General features: G+C 42.8%; 1 protein-coding gene across 1 annotated transcript in view; it reads left to right on the forward strand.

The window, feature by feature from the left end:
• LOC132392746 (microtubule-associated protein 2-like) overlaps positions 1-21,945 on the forward strand; it is a 286,090-nt gene that overhangs the window by 20,986 nt on the left and 243,159 nt on the right. The window contains exon 2 of the mRNA XM_059967050.1: positions 14,137-14,190. The gene's annotated coding sequence lies outside the window, so the exon portion shown is untranslated. The remainder of the gene's footprint in view (positions 1-14,136; positions 14,191-21,945) is intronic.

Consider the following 21,945-nt stretch of genomic DNA (forward strand, 5'->3'; position numbering starts at 1 on the left):
CTCCATCTTGCAGAGATTGATTCCTGTTCTTCAAAGCTTGTCTCCTTCAGCTTTGAATTTGAGAATTTCTCTTAAGTTGTGTTTTTTCTAGATGGCAGTTGAAATATTTAACAGTAAGGAAAGCTTTTTAAGCTTGTGTGCTTCATGATTACATTAGCGTACTGTATTTATTATTCCAAAGCTGTAATCTGTTAACATTCTTCTGTAACTTAAACTTGGAAATATACAGTTTGATATAACACTTCAAAACTGTTTCCCACAAGTGTTTCTATAATGTAGATGGTTTAAAAACTGAAATATCTGAATCATTTGTCCTTTGATCACTACTGGTTTAATATTCACTCTGAAGACCAGGAAAATAGGCACAGAAGGAAGCTACTTACTCAGAATTTCAGTATATTTTTATTACCTATATTTGGGATTTCAGCGTTCTAGGGGGAAAGAATTCAGGAACAAGATCAAAACAAAACATTGACTGTTTATTCATTTCCATAGATGCTGCCTGACCTGATTTTCTCCAGCATTTGTGTGTGTGATGTGCTGGATTTCCAGCATCTGTAGAATCTCTTGTGTTTATCAAATAGCAGTGTTAGCTTCGGACTTGTACAGACAGCTAGACTTCCATTTAAAATGGCGAGGGGAATGAAAAAGCACAAATGTAATATGATATACTGACTGTTGTAATTGAAGCTGCAGGAAGTAATCTTAAACTGCAAGAAGGAAGGAGCTTCCCAGATCATAATTAAATGGCAGATTTCATGGAGAGATCAATTGGCAATTACCTGTACACCATGTGCCAGAACTAATGTATCCTTCACATTGAGAGGACTTCAATGAAGAGTAAAATACAGAACTAGATAAATGAAGCTTTGTGTCTTGTGAGTGGGAAGTCTATGGGATTACTTACAACTGCCTGGATCAGTGTAACCTCAACAACACCAATCAGAACAAACCTCATGTAATTGGCACCTCAAACACCTTCTTAAACATTCACTCCCTAGTTCCAATTTGCTCATTTTGGTCATTGGTGCCTGCAAAAGTTGATGGTGGGCTACCTGGCAAAGGTAATGCTGGGTCTTGGGGATCTATCTTAGCCATATTCTTTGCATGCCACATATTCACAAATTAAGTGAAAATGCAGTTGATGTTGCATATGTGGAGATAAAAATAGAACGCTAATAGCCGACCATTACTCTGAATTTTTAACTTTGCTTCTCTCCCTGGAGATGTTTCTTGACCGTTTTCACTATTTCTGGTGCTTTATATTTTAATATCAGAATTCCACTGTGTTTATTATTTTGCTTTTGCCTTTTGTCAAGATCTTTTGGTCGTTTCCTTTTAAGGCTGAAATGTTGGAAAGTCTTTCTTCAGTCAAGTAATCTGATGCTGATCAGTGTTGGGTATGAACTGCTTCCAAGTCTTAAATTTCTCTCATTCTCAGCAACTAGAACTGGACACGTTTGCAGAGGTGTGGTGTAACCGTAGACTTACCTATTCATGTCATCCTCCAAATTGCAATGTATTTTTTTCATTCTATTTGGAATATTTTTTATATCTCTTGGAAACTGGATATTTGAACTTTACAGTATATTATTTTGTTTCTTTTTCATTATTTGTCTGCTTCAGCTTTATTAATTGAGAACATTGGCCTAGTCTTCTGAGTTGCAGTCACAATATTGAATGTAGTGTTGTCTGAAAACTTGATTATTCAGCAGAGAAATTTCAAAACTTGATCCATTCACAAACTGAGTTGTAGTAATATGGATTATCTGAGTTGGTCTTCTTGATGCTTCCCTTTCTTGATACTTTTTCCAGCATTTTTTTCTACCTACCTGTCTGACTATTTTAGTCATTTTTTTTGAAGATTTTGCACAAATTTCCACAGCTTTTGAGTTTAGTCTTTCATACAACACTTCCCAAATGCTCTTTATAGATCAAGTTGCACTACCCTGTGATGTCAACTTGTCTGAAACAGTTCTTTTTTTAATGTAAACATCTTAAGTGCTGAATCAATATTTATTTCATTTGCCAAATGTAATTGTAAAACTAATCCCTGTGTACTCTTTATAATCATTTATGTTACCATATGCAGCACTGATGTTTGATGCATGGGACAATATTCTCAGCACACAATAAAGTTAGCAACACTGGGCCGTTTCCAGCCTATTAGAATCTCACATGTGTTGTAGAGTTTTGTCACAATGCTTTGCATCTTGAATCACATCACAAGTCTTTTTCAGTTCTGGAATAAATGCCAGTCAGTCCTCAAAGGATTTATTTATTTTAGGTTTTTAATCTTGTCGAAGATTTCCATCCTCTAGGAAAAACTTAATTTTGCTTGAGTTGCTTTTCTAGTTGCTCCTCTGGTACCTTGTAAATTAGGTGGAGTTAATTGCCTGGAGTATTAATTGTGTTCTCCTCAGTCATTTCTATCTTTAATGTTTCTTGACTCTATTATTGTAATAATTAAAAGAATTGCTACCCTTTATGTTTTACATGTTCAGATTCTTAGTCCATTTCTCATAAACTGGTTAAATCTTACTATTGGGAATACTTCTGAATTTGTATATTCTTCTTTTAAGCTAGTGCTGTTTTTTTTCTCCCTGTTCTGACCATAAGAATGCTTCTACTTAATTAGAGATAATTTGCTGTTGATAATAACTTGATTTTTTTACCCTCCTCCCCCCCCCCCAAATTATACAGCAACATAAAAATGAAACAACTGCAATAATGTAGCACAAGGGAATCTTTTAATGGCCATTTAGATTTAAATCAAATTTTGAGATGAGTATCTTGGAACTGAGCAAAGTAGATAATTTGACATCATGTCTGCAAACCATTTGTTGATTATAGGAATATATTTTCCTATTATTAAGCCCAGGGGGATTTTTTTTTCTCATTTAACATTTTGTTGAACCATCATTATTGCCTTGTTAAGTTAATTTCTTGGAAAGTCATGCACTTTGTTTGGTATTTTATTCTGACATCATGGGAAAACATTCTTTGTTCTTATTGTCCATTGTGTTATGATTTCCATTCCAGTTCATTAAGATAACAATGTAATTGAAAGAGTATGTTCATGTATCTTGTATACCTGGCATAGCTGCTTTGTAGTTTAAGGTCACAATGAAAAGGATAGTAATACACTTGTACTTGGGTTTTGTAAAGTTACATTTGGTTTATTACAGTTACTAGTGTAATTTATCTAATTATGCAGAAATTTCTGATCTCCTTAAACAGATATCTTTCTGCCACTCACTTTGTGTCATATTTCTCAGATGAGATGTTAAGTTGAGGCACTATCACCCTCTTCTGTTTTATTCTGTTGATCAACACCAAAAAATTTAAACAATTCTGATCAATGTCTTTGACCTGAAATGTTAAAAGGTTTCTCTTCCCACAGATGTTGCTGGACTGGCTAAGTTCTAACAGCATTTCTCTTTGTTCTGAAAGAGTAGCTTATGGTGAAACTTTTCATAACTTTCATGATTCCTTTTAACATTTATTTAAATACTTTGGATTTAGATCTCATGCTAATGATCTAACATTGATGAGCATACACCATTATTTCATCATTATTCTCATCTTCTAAAGTTACCTGCATTTTGGATAGTCTTGGAACATTATTATTCTCCATTACATATTTAATCTCAAGTTCTAATTCTGCTATTTATGTTTCTATTTTTATTTTGGCTTTAAATCTCTTTTTGGCATTAATGTCTCTTTTCCTGTTCTGTACAGCTCCGTTTCTTTGTGTTTGCCCATTTGTTAACTGCTTTCTGGGCTATTCTGCAATTCATTTCTTCCTTTTCCCTGTTATTTATCCTGCCTTTTCATTGTTTTCCCCCCATAACTCTCATAACTGATATTGAAAATTATCTACTTTGAGAAAGTGCAGTAATAACTTAAATCTGTGTGATTCCATTAAAATATCTCTGTTTCAGTGAATATCAAACAAAATGACCTGCATAAGAAGGTAAATGAGAGATTCTGCAGATGCTGGAAATCCTGAGTAGCACATACGAAATGCAGGAGATCTGCAGGTCAGGCAGCATCTACGGAAAGGAATAAACATTCAATATTTTGGGCCAAGACCCTTCTCCAGGACTGGAAAGGAAGGAGGATGAAGCCAGGATAAGGAGGAGATGGGCGAGGTGGGGATGAAGGAGTATAATCCAGTAGGTGATGGGTGATGAGTGATTAAAGTGGGAAGCTGGGAGGCGGAGCATGGGAGAAAGGGAAGAAGGAGAGGCACCAGGTTGCAGTTGAAGTGAAGGTGCTTTACAAAGCGATTCCTCTGATCTACATTGGATTTCACCAATATACAGCAGGCTGCATTGGGTGTTCTGGATACAGTAAAGAACCCCAATACATTTCGGGCTGAAGTTGTGCCTCACCTGGAAGTGATGTTTTGTGATGAATGGGGCCCTTACTCCATCTGCAGCAAGCAGGATTTCCCAGTGGCCAATTATTTTATTCCACTGCCTGTTCCTATTCCGATTGCTGCATTGTCTCCTCTCCTGCAACAATGAGGCCATCTTCAGGTTGGAGGAGCAACACCTTATATTCTTTCTGGGTGGCCTCCAACCTGATAGCATGAACATTGATTTCTTTAACTTTTGGTAATTTTCCCACTCCCCTTCCCTCTTCTTTCATTCCCTAGTCTGATTCCCTTCTTACCTCTTCTCTTTACTTCACCAGCCTATCACCTCCCTCTGGTGTCCCTCCTCCTGCCCTTTCTCCCATGATAGGCTGTTCTCTCCTATTAGACCTACTCTTCTTAAACCCTTTACCTTTTCCACTTAGCACCTCTCAGTTTCTCACCCTATTCACCCTCCCCCATCCTCCTGGTTTCACCTATCTCCTAGCTTGTACTCCTTCCTCTTTCTCCCCCTCCCACCTTGAGGCTTCTTCCCCCTTCCTCTCCAATTCTCCAATCCTTAATAAGGGCCTCAGCTGAAGCATTGCCTGTTTATTCCTTTCCATAACTGCTGCCTGACCTGGTGAATTCCTCTAGCATACTGCATGTTAAAAAAAGCATTTTCCAAGGTTTGGTTAAAATTTTTAAGGGGCATCAGAAAAGAGGAAATGGGTAGCAATCCAGAAATGCTCTATGGGCTTGGAAGGCAGCTGAAGACATGGACACTACTAGTGTCATAATTAAAATAAGGGATTTGAAAAATAAACTTGAAGGAGTGCTGGTATTGTTATTTTCGTGTGTTTGATCACCACCAATTTATATAGATGGGAGACCTATTAGTTAAGGAAGAGGAAACTAGCAATGCAAATATGCCAGAGAAAATAAACTTTCATACCTTGTATTTGAGTTTTGAAGTTCTTGTTGCATGAATTTAGAACTTCTCATTGAATATCTGTTTTCTTCCTTAGCATTCTGTCAGAAGACCCCCTGACATTTCTTTAATATAAATCACATTATCCCAAATAAAACTGTACTTATTATGATTTTTCACTTGTCTTATTTATCTTGCAGAGTATTGTTCTGCAGACAATTTATTTTTCCAAAGTTTGGATTGGATGAGCTTGCTACTTCTGGAATAAAGGCATGTGATTTATACTCCACATAGTGAGAGAAAAGGATGGGCCCCACCTTAACACTTCCTCTGAGGAATGGTAACTCCCGATGTTCAGTATTTTTTTAATAAGCTACAAGTATGAGCCTGAAGCATCAACTAGTAGCACTTCTTGTTTGAAACCTGCAGAGTTCCTGTCAAGTTAATGTTCAGCTGACATCTGACTGAAGTACCTAAACTTAACGGATTTTTCTTATAACTCTGCTTTGGCACCAGAACAGCCATTCAGGATTTGCATGTTTGTGCTTAGTAAGCATAACTAAAGCCAAGAATAGATTCTCTGGAATTGTTTGGTAGTGTAAGCAACACTTGTGGAGTGGAAAACATTTAATATTTTGGGGCAATGCCCTTTCATCAGAACTACTTCTCAACAAAGAGTGGTATTCATGTTTGGTTAAGCAAAGAAAAATACTTGTAATACTAAAGAACTTCACTACAGCACATTAACAATCAACTATTAGTGGTGTTCAAGATTGTTTAATGTCATTTCCAGTACACAAGTGTAAAGGAGAATGAAATAATTGTTACTTTGCCTCCAATGCAGTACAAAAAATACACCATGATAACAAACCCAATAATTAAAAAACACAGTAAATATAAGTGTGTGTGTGTGTGTGTCCATCCGTCAAGGCACAGCAGTGTCTGTACATAAGGTGACTGACAGGAAATAATGCAGTTCTGAAAGTTGGAGGATTGAAGGTGTTGGTTAGTGGGTGGACGTGTGTGGTGAACTATGCGCCTGTCTGGACACGCCCCCTGCTGACTGCTCCTGTGGCTCCTCCCACAGGCCCCTGTATAAAGGCGATCTGAGGCCTGACACTCGGCCTCAGTCTCCAGGACATAGTATGATGGACACGCACTCCTGGTTCCTTCTTCCAGTCAATAAAAGCCGATATCTCGCCTTACGTCTCAGTGTGAGTTATTGATGGTGCATCAACGTGTTGATCAGCCTTGCTGCTTGGGGAAAGTGGCTGGTTTTGAGTCTGATGGTCTTGGCGTGGCTGCTATGTAGCCTTCTTGCTGATGTGAATAGGACCATCCGTCCATGAGCAGGGTGTGTGGGATTCTTCATGATGCTACTGGTCATTTTTTGGCATCTTTCTGTATATGTGTTCTTGATGGTGGGTAGCCCGGTGCATGTGGTGTGTTGGACAGTTTTGACTACCCGTTGTAGAATCTTCCTGACTGCCGCAGTGAGGTTTCCATACCATGCAGTGATGCAGCTTGTTAGGGACACTCTCTGCTGCACATCTGTAGATGTAAGCAGATGTGCATGGTCCAGTTCTCTTCCAGTTCATGCCCCCTCAGTAAGCAGAGGCTTTGGTGAACTTTCCAGATTGTGTAGCATGTGTTCTGGGACCAGGAGTGATGTGTACTCCCAGGAATTTGAAACTGATTGTTGAAACTGCTGTGCCACCGATGTAAAGAGGGGTGTAAGTGGTGCAGGTTCTCCTGATGCTGATAACTATCTCCTTTGTCTTGTTGACATTGAGGAAGAAACTATTTGCCTGGCACCAGGCCTTGAGATCTTTCACATCCTCATTCTAGTCCGAGGATGTACCTGAAAGTCAATTTAGTGCTATTAACTGAGCTTCAAGTAAGTTAAAACAAAGGATAAGTTACTATTTCGGGGACACACACACAGTTTTTGAATGTGAGTCTATTTGAATTTCAGTAACATTTAGAATAGAAACCAATAGAGAGATTGGTAAAGAAATTTCTTTGCTTCTCAATGTAATGGGATTTTGGTCTCTGAGTATAAGATAGGGCATGGAGCTCTAATTACCGTAAATTCCGGACTATAAGCCACTACTTTTTTCCCACGCTTTGAACACTGCGGCCTATACTACGGTGCGGCTAATGCATGTTTTTTTTTCATGCCGCCAAAAACATTTTGCCTCGTAACAGTAGACCAATAAAATTGATGAGTAGTTCACAGAGGTCCAATGAAATTGTACGATAAATCAAGCGCACTTTCACAATTAAATTATTGTAAATCAGTCATTTGTACTCACCCTCATCAACATGGAAAACACTCGAAGAAAAGCATATGATGCAGCTTTTAAGTTAAAGGTGATCAATCTGGCGGTTGAAGAAGGAAATCGAGCTGCTGCACATAATCTTGGCATAAATAAATCGATGTTGAGACGGTGGAGACGCCAGCGTGAAGAACTGAGTCAATGCAAAAAGAGAGACAAAAGCTTTCAGAGGTAATCATAGCAGATGGCCTGAACTTGAAAACTTTCTTGAAGACTGGGTTAACACACAGAGAGCAGGCGGCCACGGTGTTTCCACCGTGCAGATCAGACTGAAGGCTAAAGCAATCGCCACCAAAATGAAAATCGAAGATTTTAGAGGTGGGCCATCGTGGTGTTTCAGATTTATGAGATGAAAAGGCCTGTCCGTCAGGGTACGCAAGACTCTGTGTCAGCAGCTCCCTCCCGACCACGAGGAACAACTTGCTAACTTCCACACATTCACTCAAACAAAGATAGCGGAGAATTCCATCGGGCCAGATGATATCATAAATATGGATGAAGTACCTTTGACGTTTGACCTGCCTCTCACTCGGACTTTTTTAATAAAAAAGGTGACTCGTCCATCACACTGAAAACAAGTGGCCATGAGAGAACGCATTTTACTTGTGTTCTGAGCTGCACAGCATCCGGACTAAAGCTTCCACTGATGGTGATTTTTTAAGCGGCTGACAATGAAAGTTCAGTGAAAGCTGCCATCAAGAGTACAAACTCAATTCCAGCTGTGATTCCTGGGGGCACCACGAAGTATTTGCAGCCACTGGACATCAGCGTGAACCGGGCATTTAAAGTGGCGCTGCGCGTTGAGTGGGAGGCTTGGATGACGAGCGGCGAGAAATCCTTTACCAAAACAGGACACATGCGAAGAGCATCTTTCACTCAAGTCTGCCAGTGGATCCTAAATGCGTGGAGCGGTGTCACAACTTCCACCATCACCAGCGGGTTTTGGAAGGCTGGACTGCTGTGTGATGAAGAGGACTGCGTGCGCTCAAGTGAGAGCGACAACCAAGAGACTGAAGTGAGTGACGAGATCCTGAGGTTTTATTCAATTCGGACACTGAAGGACTTTGATGGTTTTAGTGCACAGGAGGAAGATGAAGAAGGCGATCAATAACTTTTCCTGGTAGGCTGCAGTATATATATTTTTTTTACCTGTTGTTAGGAGATATTGGAATGTTGTTCGTGCACTGTTCAGTAAAAAAGTATACTCAACGTAATTTGTGTTACCGATACGTATGTATATTTAAAAGTAGCTGTGTTACAGGCACTGTTCGAAAAAAGCAATATATATTTGTTTATGTTACCATACGGATTTAATTAAAAGTTAAAAAATCCTCACGTGTAATATCTTTCTGTGTAAATATCTCATATTACAACGTGGGACACCTGCGGCTTAAAATCCGGTGCGGCTTGTACAAGTACAAAATTGATTTTCTTTCTAAAATTAGAGCGTGGGGCTTTTAATCAGGTGCGCTCTGTAGTCCGGAATCTACGGTAAGATGAACTTGGAAGGTATGGTCTAAATGATGAGGAAAGGTGTCAATATTCAGAAGGATCTGTGTGTCACTGAAAGGTGTGGCAAGTGATACGTTGGCCTATATTGCAAGAAGAATTGTCTGCAAGTTTAGTGATATAGTAGATTGGAGATGGTATTTTGTTTATAAAAATAGTTAAATAGGATCTATACTCTTGAGTTCAGTAGAGTGGGAGGTGATCTCATTGAGACAGACAATTTTTAATCAGCTCGATGAGGCAGATGTGCAATTGATGTTTTCGTTGCCTGTGGTTCCTAGGATACAGGATCATGGTCTTAAATTGGCCATTTTGTAGCGGTGTGCCTACATGCAGCGCTAAAATTACGACACGGAGTCGGTAACTGCAGTCGAAGGAAAAAACTTTATTCAAAATCCTCAGCCTCACTTTTAAGCCTCCCTCAACCTGCTCCCCGTGGCGCAGAGGCTCCAAAGCTCTGTGCTCGCAAACCCCCGTAGGCTATCTCCCTTAGCCGGAAAGCAGGCTAATTGTGAGCCGGTTCGGATGTGCCAGGAAATGGGTCGCCACATAACCCCCCCCCCCCAAGAACCAGCGATACACCCCCCAATCTCCACAGTCTGGGCCGGAACCTGCTTGGGAGGTCGGCCTCTGCGCCAAGGTGCCGGAAACTCGACCGGTTGCGCCAAGTCCACATGGGCCGGTTTGAGTCGGTCCACTGTGAAAGCCTCCTCTTTCCCCCCAGCATCCAGCACGAACGTGGACCCGTTGTTCCGGAGCACCATAAACGGCCCCTCGTATGGCCGCTGCAGCGGTGGCCGATGCCCGCCCCTTCGTACAAACACAAACTTACAGTTCTGCAGGTCTTTGGGTATGTGGGTCGGGTTCTGCCCGTGCTGTGAAGTGGGTATGGGGGCCAGGTTACCGAGCTTCTCGCGTAGTCTGCCCAGGACTGCTGCGGGATCTTCCTCTTGCCCCCGTGGGGCTGGTAGGAACTCCCCGGGGACGACCAGGGGTGCGTCGTATACGAACTTGGCCGACGAGGCGTGCAGGTCGTCTTTGGGTGCTGTGCGGATGCCGAGTAGGACCCAGGGAAGCTCGTCCGCCCAGTTGGCTCCTCGCAGGCGGACCATGAGGGCTGACTTCAGGTGACGGTGGAAACGCTCCACTAGCCCGTTTGACTGTGGGTGATAGGCAGTTGTGTGGTGCAGTTGAGTCCCCAAAAGGCTGGCCATAGCTGACCACAGGCTGGAGGTGAACTGGGCGCCTCTGTCGGAGGTAATGTGGGCTGGTACACCAAAGCAAGATATCCAGGTGGTGATCAGGGCTTGGGCGCAAGATTCGGAGGTGGTGTCGGTGAGCGGGACCACCTCTGGCTATCTTGTGAACCGGTCCACGATAGTCAGGAGGTGCTGCGCTCCGCACGACACCGGTAGGGGGCCCACGATATCCACATGAATGCGGTCGAAACGCCGGTGGGCGGGATGGAACTGCTGCAGTGGGGCTTTGGTGTGCTGCTGCACCTTGACCGTCTGGCAGTGCATGCACGTTTTGGCCCATTCACTGACCTGTTTGCGGAGTCCGTGCCAAACGAATCTGCTGGAAACCATCCGGACAGTTGTCCGGATGGAGGGATGCGCCAAGTTATGAATGGAGTCGAAAACACGGCGCCGCCAGGCTGTCGGGATGACGGGACGGGGCTGGCCGGTGGCGACGTCACAGAGTAGGGTCCTCTCACCCGGGCCTACGGGGAGGTCCTGGAGCTGCAAACCGGAGACTGCGGTTCTGTAACTTGGAATCTCCTCATCTGCCTGCTGTGCCTCTGCCAGTGCCTCAAAGTCTACCCCTTGGGAAGAGGCATGAACGGTAGGGCGAGAGAGCCCATCCGCCACGACATTGTCCTTACCCGAGACATGCCGGACATCCGTCGTGTATTCAGAGATGTAGGACAGGTGGCGTTGCTGGCGGGACGACCAGGGGTCGGACGCTTTTGTAAAAGCAAAGGTAAGCAGTTTGTGGTCCGTGAACACGGTGAAGGGCCGATCTTCTAGGAAGTACCTGAAATGCCGGATTGCCAGGTAGAGCGCCAACAGTTCCCAGTCGAAAGCACTGTACTTGAGCTTGGGTGGCCGCAGGTGTTTGCTGAAAAACGCCAGGGGTTGCCAGCGACTTGCGATGAGTTGCTCCAGCATCCCACCGACTGCCGTATTAGATGCGTCCACTGTAAGGGCGGTAGGGGCGTCCATTCTGGGATGTACTAGCATTGCGGCGTCCGCCAAAGCTTCCTTCGTTTGAACAAAAGCGGCGGCGGACTCCTCGTCCCAGGTAATGTCCTTGCTTGGACCCGACATCAGGGCGAACGGGGCGCATGATCCGGGCAGCTGAAGGGAGGAAGCGGTGGTAGAAATTGACCATACCTACGAATTCCTGAAGGCCTTTGATCGTGGTGGGTCGGGGGAAGTGGCGGACCGCATCTACCTTAGCGGGCAGAGGGGTTGCCCCGTCTTTAGTAATCCTGTGGCCCAGGAAGTCAATGGTATTGAGTCCGAACTGGCATTTGGCGGGGTTGATTGTAAGACCGTACTCACTCAGTCGGGCACAGAGTTGTGGGACAGATGCTCCTGATGACTGCTGCTGGCTATGAGGATGTCGTCCAAATAGATGAACGCGTAGTCCAGGTCCCGTCCCACCGCGTCCATTAACCGCTGGAACGTCTGTGCGGCATTCTTCAGAACTCGAATAGGCCAAACGGGGTGATGAGAGCAGTTTTGGGGACATCGTCAGGATGTTTGATGGTACCCTCGGACGAGATCTACCTTGGAGAAGATCCGTGCGCCGTGCAGGTTTGCTGCAAAGTCCTGAATGTGCGGCACAGGGTAGCGGTCCGGTGTGGTAGCCTCGTTCAGCCTGCGGTAGTCGCCGCATGGTTTCCAGCCCCCCGTCGCTTTGGGCACCATGTGCAGGGGGGAGGCCCATGGGCTGTCGGACCGCCGGATGATCCCAAATTCCTTCATCCTCTGGAACTCCTCCTTCGCCAGTCGGAGCTTGTCCGGGGGAAGCCGCCGAGCGTGGGCGTGGAGGGCTGGTCCCTGGGTTGGGATGTGGTGCTGTACGCCGTGTCGGGGCATGGCCGCTGTGAACTGCGGTGCCAGGACCGATGGGAAATCCGCCAGGACCCTGGTGAAGTCGTTGTTGGACAGCGTGATGGAGCCGAGGTGAGGGGCTGGCAACTGGGCTTCTCCCAGGGAGAACGTCTGAAAGGTCTCGGCGTGTACCAGTCTCTTCCTGGGCAGGTCGACCAGTAGGCTGTGACCCCGCAAAAAATCCGCACCCAGAAGCGGTTGGGCTACGGCGGCCAGTGTAGAGTCTCACGTGAACTGGCTGGAGCCGAACTGTAGCTGCACCTGACGGGTGCCATAGGTCCTTACTGTGCTGCCGTTCACGGCCCTCAGGGGGGGCCCCGGTGCCCTGCTGTGGGTGTCGTAACTCGTCGGAGGTAAAACGCTGATCTCGGCACCAGTGTCGACCAAAAACCGGCGACCCGACCTTCTATCCCACACATACAGGAGGCTATCCCGATGGCCAGCCGCCGTAGCCATCAGCGGCGGCTGGCCCTTGGCGTTTCCCGGGAACTTGCAGGGCGGGCGCCAATGGCGGGCTTCTGCGCCCCACCGCTGGTGGTAGAAGCACCAGTGTTCATTGGGCCGGGGGTTGGCGGGCTCTGCGGCCGGGCCTGTTGGACTGGTTTGCTGCTGGGAGTGTGGCTGGGAGATCTGTGCGATGGATGCCCCGCTCACCTTTTTGGCGTTCCACAGCAAGTCCGCCCGGGCTGCCACCTTCCGGGGGTCACTGAAATCCGCGTTGGACAGCAGCAGGCGTATGTCCTCGGGCAGCTACTCCAGGAATGCCTGCTCAAACAACATCTCATTCATTAAAGCCGAAGGAGGTCTGTCGCCCAAGCCATCCAGGTGCAGTAAACAGGCAGCCTGCTCGCGCCGAGAGAGTCCGAAAGCCCTGAGGAGCAGGGCTTTGAATTCCATGTACTTGCCATCTGCCGGGGGTGACTGTACGAACTGCGCGACCTGGGCCACTGTGTCCTGGTCGAGGGAGCTCACCACGTAGTAGTAGCAGGTGTCTTCTGAGGTAATCTGGCGAACGTGGAATTGCTGGAACCATAGGTTCGGTCGCTGTGTCCAGAAACCCGGCAGTTTCAACAAAACCGCATGAACAGAGGCGGCGTCGGTCATTTCTGGTCCAAAAATCGTTTGGACCGTCGGGGTCACCAATTGTAGCGGTGTGCTTACATGCAGTGCTAAAATTACGACACGGAGTCGGTAACTGCAGTCGAAGGAAAAAACTTTATTCAAAATCCTCAGCCTCACTTTTAAGCCTCCCTCAACCTGCCCCCCGTGGCGTAGAGGCTCCAACGCTCTGTGCTCGCAAACCCCCGTAGGCTATCTCCCTTAGCCGGAAAGCTGGCTAATTGTGAGCCGGTTCGGCTGTGCCAGGAAATGGGTTGCCACAATTTCATGGCAGGAATGTAAAATTTCTTCACATAGTATTTTTGATTTTAAATTAATTGTGGAATGCAAGGTTAATGTGAGCAAGTGGCACTGTGGCTTAAAAATGTCAGCCATGATCTGCATAGCCTGCTCCTCCTTCTGTGTCTTATTTTCTTATGGAGGAAGATGGGGAATAAACTAAGAAAAACATTGTGACTTTGGGTTAAGGTGGGAGAAAAAGTCTTGGGAGACGTTATGTCTCCATGTATAAGATGATTCATTTTCTTGAGGGCATACTCAATAATTCCATAATAGAAAAATAATTGTAATAGAATCAATGAAAGGTTGCACCAACTTGTAATTTTGTATGTGAGAAGGAGGACACGCAACAGAAAAACTATAAAGGTGTTTTCAGTTTTATGTTCATGAAAAGGATCGTGTACCCCTGCTTTGAGCTTAATTCTACATGTTGGATATGTTGTTTCTTGGTTTTATTCTGTATTTTTTTTAATGTAGGTGACCATTTCATAACGAAAGAACTTCTCTGAAGATAAGCTGCTGTGTCAACAAGTAAGAAAAACGTGGAAACCTCTTCTTTAGAAGCAAGTACTCTTTTAATAAATTGATTCTTTAGATGTGGGTGGCATTTGCTAGGTCAACACTTGGGTGTGATGCATCTCAAATTAAAGTATTTTCTGAAAAATATCAGTGAGCAAAGCAAAAGGTCACAAAACAAACAATTTATTCATTATCTTTATTTTAACAACGTCACGGATGCACTTGAGTCTTCAAAGTGTTTTGATTCTAGTCATGCAGACTTCTCTTGTGTTGTACAACGTTGAATATTATATTGTATAGGTGTATGAAGTTACACTAATAACTTTGAGCCAGATTATGCCTTAGTCTTTTTTTTGCTGGCATACCAGTTTAAACAATTGATGAGGGCGGAAAGGGAGGAAGCTGCACAAGAATGACAACTGCAGTGTGGACATTAGCTTGAACCCAAGAAGAACACATTGTTTGTTTTGTTAAGTGTATGTGAAGTAGAAGCAGGAGTAAGCCATACTGTCTATTGAACATCTTCTGCCATTCATATCATGGCAGATTTGATGTTTGGCCTCAGCTCCATTTTCCTAGCTGATTCTCTAAGTCATTATATCCGCTGTTGTTGGGGGAAAAAACCTCTTTCAGCCATCTGTACACCATTTGACAACCTCCACAACTTTCTAGGATTGAACATATCAAAATTCATTTTTGTCTGAGAAAAGAAATTCCTTTTCATCTCAGACTTAAGGTTCAACCCTTTTTTTTCTCAGATTACCTTCCCCACCCCTAGATTTAGATTCCCATTGCACATTCTGCCCCCAAAATAAGTCTCACAACATTTACCCTGCCAGGACCCCTAGAACCTACATATCCTTGACATATCCTTACATTTCCCTGAACTCCAGAGAGAATGAGTCACTTCCTGCTCTATCTTTCCTTATAAGATTGCCTGCTTATTTTCCACTTCAGTCCAGTGAGTCTTTGCTGCTCCTTCCAGTACAATTATAGAAACATATAAAGCATACAGCACAATACTGGCCTTTCGACCCACAAAGCTGTGCTGAACGTGTCCCTACTTTAGAACTACCTAGGCTTTACCCATAGCCCTCTATTCTTCTAAGCTCCATGTAGCTATCCAGGAGTCTCTTAAAAGAATATCTATCCTAAAAACCTTGTACCCACATTTGCCCTCAAAAAAGCCTTTTAGAAATGCATCATATTTACTCATGACTGCCTTCCTCTTGCTATAAATACTTTATTTATCTTATCCATCATGTACTGTGACTTCAGAATTCCTTAAATAATGTTGCGGTCTTCATTTTTCTACTCTTTACCAAATTACATAAGCTCATACCTCCCTCAGTAGATCCACCACTGATTCTCCCCTCATACTTGTCTTACCCTGTTTAATTCCTTTTGCACACACTTTGTATTTCATACAATTTAAATTCCTACCTATCATTGACCCATAAGAAAGATTGTAAACAATACACTCAATCACTTTTAAGTCACTGAGGTTGTAAATAGTCAAAGCCACAGCACTGATCCCTGAGGCACCCTGCCAAATACTGCCTGCTAACATGAATTCTTTATCAGTGTCCTGTCCTTGGTAATCTGTTACCTCAAGCCTGTGAATACTTGTACAGTAACATTTTATGGATATGTCTTCATGTTTGCCTTTTGGAAATCCATAAAGCAGCAAGTGAGGACATTGCTTGGGCTTTGACAAGGATCTCTGTATCCTCACTAAAAATAGATGAGGTCCTGGAAGACTGGAGAGTAGTAAATGTGCCTTTTTTCAAAAAAAGGAAGTAGGGATTATACAGATGATAATAGGCCAGAAAGCCTATTTTGGAGAAGATACGTAGGGATATGATTTATGCAGATTTTGAAAGACATGACTTGCTTGGAGATGGCCAGTATGGTTTTGTGCAGGGCTTTATGTTACCAAGGATGATAATGGAATCAGTTTGTTTGGAGTTCCATGAGGATTTTAGATAGACACCTAAAATTAGGGAATGGAGGCCATGGATGATAGCGATGGAGGACGTTTAGTAAAGATCAGCGCAAAAACTGGGACAATATTGTGGACTGGATGGTCAGTCCATTGCTGCACTGCTCTATGTAAATCCAAATACTCTATAGCAGCTATTTTACTTTTTTCACCTTCAAACATCTGTAATACTTTTTCTTTCCCGTTCATAAACCATTTGACTGCTTAACCAAGTCAAGCTTTTCAAATGTGACAATGTAATGTGGATGTGGTATGTAATGCCTTCACCAGTCTACATGTGGCAGATGTTACTGGAAAGCACAGTCCTTGTGAAGACAAAGTCCCATCATCATACCAAGGACACTCATCATTGTCACTATAATCATGCTGAGTGAAATATTCTTGGAACAGGCAGCTCCAACCTGGGTAGCCTTGAGGTGGACCATCATCATCAGCAGAAATGTTCATCAGTAAACAGGTATATCCCTCAGTCTTTTATCATTGCCAGGCCAGGGGTACAGCACATGCTGGAAGCAGAATCAAGCGAAGTTAAAAATGGTGAATTTCCAGCCTAGTGAAGTTACAATTTTGCAACTAGTGGATTAGTGCAAAGCTCTGGCGTCCTGTCTCTCAAGGGTGATGGGAAGGGGAAAGGGGTTAAGGAGCCAGTGCAGAGTTCCCGGGTGCCATTTCACTCGACAGCAGGTATACCACTTTGGATTCACTTGGGGGAAGGGGATGCCCTTGCAGAGGAAAGTCACAACATTCGGGTCTCTGGCACTGTGTCTAGTGCTGTGACTCAGGAGGAAAGGGGGAAGAAGGGGTGAGCTGTGGCGATAGGTGATTCATTAGCTAAGGGAAGAGAAAGGAAGTTCTGTGGATGAAAGAGATTCCTGGATGGTTTGTTGCCTCCTGGGTGCCAGGATCTCGGAGATCTCAGCATTGTTAAGTGGGAGGATAAGTGTCCAGGCTTTGTGGTCCATGTAGATTCCAATGACATAAGTAGGAAGAGTGACAAGGTTCTGCAAGGTGAGTTCAGGGAGTTGAGTGCTAAGTTAAAGGATAGGACCTCCAGGGCTGTGACCTCAGGAATGCTACCTGTGCTACATGCTACTGAGGACGGAGATAGTAAGATCATACAATTTAACACATGCCTGAGGAGTTGGTGAAGGAGGGAGGACATCAGATGTTTGGATTATTGGGCTCTCTTCCCGGGAAGCTGGGACCTGTACAGAAGAGATCATTTGCACCTGAACTGAGGGGGAAATGAGATCCTTGTGGGAAGGATTGCAAGTGCTGCGTGGTGGTGGTTGTGGTGGGAGGGGGACGGTTTAATGCGAGTTGCAGGGAGATGAGTAAACAGAGTGCCAGAACAGATAGTGCAGAGGTTGTGGAGACATGTTGTTAAGACCTCAGACAAAGTCAGGCATCAAAAGCTTGAGCATAGAGCAGCTGATGTTCTGAGCTGTGTGTATTTCAATGCAAGAAGTGCTTAAGGAAATGCAGATGAACTCAGGGCATGGATCAACACATGGAATTATGATATTATAGCCATTAGTGAGATATGGTTGCAGGAAGGCAGGAGGTTGCAGCTCAGTATTCTGGGGTTCCTTTGTTTTAAACACAATGGAGTGGGAGGGATTAAAGAGGGGGGTTAGTATTACTAGTCAGTGATAATTTTACGGCAGTGCTCAGTAAGGACAGTCTGGAGAACTTGTCTAGTGAGGCTTCATGGGTGGAACTGAGGAATAAGAAAGGTATGACCACATTAATGGGGTTGTGTTGCAGATCACCAATAGCCCGAGAGATTTAAAGGAACGAACATGTAGAGATATTGCAGACTGTTGCAAGAAGCATGGTTGTTATAGTAGGTGATTTTAACTTGCAACATATTGACATTATCTCCTTGCTTTTACATTCTATTCCCCTTGAAAGAAATGCAACACTACATTTGCCACCTTTGCTATGAACTCAACCTGTGAATTAACCTTCTTGGAGTCTTGCACAGGGCCCCTGAGACCCTTTGCACCTCTGATGTTTGAATTATCTCTCCATTTAAGTAACAGTCTGCACCGTTCTTCCTTTTACCAAAATGCATTATCATACATTTCCCCACATTGTATTCTGTTTGTCACATTTTTGCCTATTCTTCCAATTGTTTAAGTCCCATTACTTCCTTGGCACTACCTACCCCTCCATCTACATACATACCATCCACAAACTTTGCCACAAAACCATCAATTCCACAATTTAAATCATTGACAAACAATATGAAAAGTAGTAGTACCAATATTAACTCCTGAGGAACACCGCTAGTTCCCGGCAACCAATCAGGAAAGGCCCCCTTTTATCCCAATCGCTACCTCTTGCTTTTTAGCCATTCCTCTATCTGTGTCAGTATGTCTCCTGTAATGCCATAGGATTTTATCTTGTTAAGCACCTTCGGGGTTCTGAAGCTTGCAGCCTTGTGAAAGAGTCGATTCTAAGTTGGTATCACCGACTGAAACGTTGCGGAAGAAAATGGAATATTGGGAACTGGATCAGCTGTCGGGGGCTGTGTACTCTGATTGTACTCTTTTTCTCTTGGTGGGGGAGTGTTTGTTGCCAATTCTCGAGTTGGAGAACTTGGATGAAGTGACACAGCAGACTTTTAACAGCGTAAATCAGTGAGTGGGTTTGTCTACGTCTTCCCTCTCACTGATTGACAGCTCTCTGCCCGTGTGTGTGATCAATTTGTCAGGTGAGAGATTAGTTTTTGTTGTACTGCAGAGGTGGATGAGAGGAGACATGATAGAGGTATATAAGATATTAAGAGGAATAGATAGGTTCAATTTGGTAGTTTTTCTGGTTATAAACTAAACTTGGATAAGAGTGAGTTATTCCCTTTAAATGCGCAAACTTTATTGGATGACAGGATACCATTTAAAGTTGTTACTGATAACTTTATTTATTTAGGTATAAAAATTACCAAGAAATATAAAGATTTATTCAGATTGAATTTTTTACCTATGCTTCATCAAATTCAACAACTTACTACTAGATGGTCTCCCTTATCCTTATCATTGGTTGGTTGGATTAATGCTATTAAAATGATGATTTTACCGAAATTTTTATATTTATTTCAAGCTTTACCAATTTTTATTCCTAAATCTTTTTTTGATAACATTGATTCATAAATTTCCTCATTTGTGTGGCAAAATAAAAACCCCAGGTTAAGTAAAAGACAGTTACAGAAATCTAAAAAAGATGGTGGTTTAGCTTTGCCTAACCTCAGATTTTACTATTGGGCGAATAATATTCGAAACTTAATATATTGGAAACTAGATTTGGATTCACCATTGTGCCCACAGTGGGTAAATTTAGAATGTAATGATGCACAAGGATATTCTTTATTCTCCGTTCTTGGTTCTTCTCTTCCTGCTGATTTAGTCAAACTCAATAAACCGATATCCAACCCTATTGTCAAACACACATTATGAATTTGGTTTCAATTTCGTAAGTTTTTTACTCTGAAAAACTTTGTTCTTGATAGCCCTATCTTACTTAACTTCTTTTTTAAACCTTCTTTAACAGATCAAGCTTTTAGCATATGGAAAAGGAAAGGTATAATATGTTTTCGTGATCTTTTTTCTGAAGGTAGTTTGATGTCTTTTGACCAACTTTCCAACAAATTTAAGTTACCTAAATCTTATTTTTTTAGATATTTACAAATCAGAAATTTTTAATATAAAGTTCTACCATCCTTTCCCAATTCAACTTCGATAGATTTTTCAGACATGATTTTTACCTTGAATCCTTGTCAGAAGGGATTAGTGGCTCTTATTTATAATAGGATTATGAAGATGCAACCAGAAATGTCAGGTAGAATTAAACAAGAGTGGGAAAAAGAACTTCAATATAATATATCAACAGAAAAATGGGAAAAAATTCTACAAATGGTTAATTCTTCTTCTATATGTGCTAAACATGCTTTAATACAATTTAAGGTCGTACATAGAGCTCATATGTCTAAAGATAAGCTTGCTCGATTCTATTCCCATATTAACCCTCAATGTGACAGATGTCATTCAGATGTGGCCTCATTGACCCACATGTTTTGGTCATGTCCCACCTTACATAACTATTGGAAGGACATATTTGCTACCATTTCCTCAGTTTGGAATATTGATTTACAACCTCATTTTATCACTGCAATTTTTGGTATACCAAATGAGGATGGTAGTCGACTTTCCCCTTCAATTAGACGAATGATCGCTTTTGCAACCTTAATGGCCAGAAGGTCTATATTACAAAATTGGAAAGAAGTAAATCCTCCTACCACGTTTCAGTGGTTCTCTCATACTATTTCTTGTCTGAGCTTGGAAAAAATTAGAAGTACTATTTTCGATTCATCAATTAAATTTGAAGAAACTTGGGGACCGTTCATTCGACACTTTCATATGAATTAATTTGACCTCTTCCAGACCTTTTCTCTTTTTATTCTTGTTCTGGTATGGAGTTCCGGAGTTCTTGACACTATCATGTACATATAAACTGTTATTATTGCCCATGTTAGTTTAGGTTTTTTTTTAATATACATTTTTTTCTTGCATTTTTATATTTTTTTTCTTTTTTTTTCTTTTGGTGATTTTTCTTTTTCATGTATAATCAATATAGGTTTGATTGATTATTGTATGATTTTTTTTGCTGATATTTTAATGATATTGTTATATTACTAATTTAACTTCAAACCTAGTGCATTTATAACTTATTTAATATTATGTTATGTTTTTCTTTATATATGAAATTTAATAAAAAGATTGAAAAAGAAAAGAAAGAAAGAAAGGAATAGATAGAGTGGAAGCCAGCATCTCTTCCCCAGGGCACCACTGCTCAATACAAGAGGACATGGCTTTAAAGTAAGGGGAGGGAAGTTCAAGGGGTATATTAGAGGAAGGCTTTTTACTCAGAGTGATTGGTGCGTGGAATGCAGTGCCTGAGTCAGTGGTGGAGACAGATACACTAGTGAAATTTAAGAGACTACTAGATGGGTATATGGAGGAATTTAAGGTGGGGGCGGTATATGGGAGACAGGGTTTCAGGGTCAGCACAACATTGTGGGCCAAAGGGCCTGTACTGTGCTATAATGTTCTATGTTCATACATCAGAATGCCCTTCATTGACTACAGCTTGGCATTCAACTCTAACATCTCCTCAAAACTAATCAGTAAGCCCCATGTCTTAAGCCTCAGTACCTCCTTGTGCAACTGGATTCTCAATTTCCTCACCATGGTCAATTCAGGATGATAACATCTCCTCCACAATCAGCACAGGAGCACAACAAGGCTGTGTACTTAGCCCCCTGATCTACTTGCTTAATACTTATGACTCTGATGCTAAGTATATATCCAATGTCATGTTTAAGTTTGCTGATGACTCCATTGTTGTCGGCTGTATCAAAGGTGCTGATAAATCGGCATATAGGAGGGAGATTGAAAATCTGTCTGAAATCTGCCTACAAAAAGTGATGGAAATCTGTCTGAAAACTGGCTACAAAAAGCAACACCCTCCCCACTGTTAACAATTACAAAGAGTGCTGTTGCAGGAAAGCAGCATCTTTCATCAAAGACCCCCACAATTCAGCCATGCTCTCTTTTTACTTCTGCTATTAGAAAGGGAGGTACAGGAGCCTCTGGACCCATACCACCATGTTCAGGTACAGTATTTCCCCTCTCCCATCTGGCTTTTGAACCAGAGGGGATAACTTCACTCAACTTCACTCATCCCAACACTGAATTGATTCCATA

Source organism: Hypanus sabinus, chromosome 4 (assembly GCF_030144855.1).
Source record: "Hypanus sabinus isolate sHypSab1 chromosome 4, sHypSab1.hap1, whole genome shotgun sequence".
Taxonomy (NCBI): Eukaryota; Metazoa; Chordata; class Chondrichthyes; order Myliobatiformes; family Dasyatidae; genus Hypanus; species Hypanus sabinus.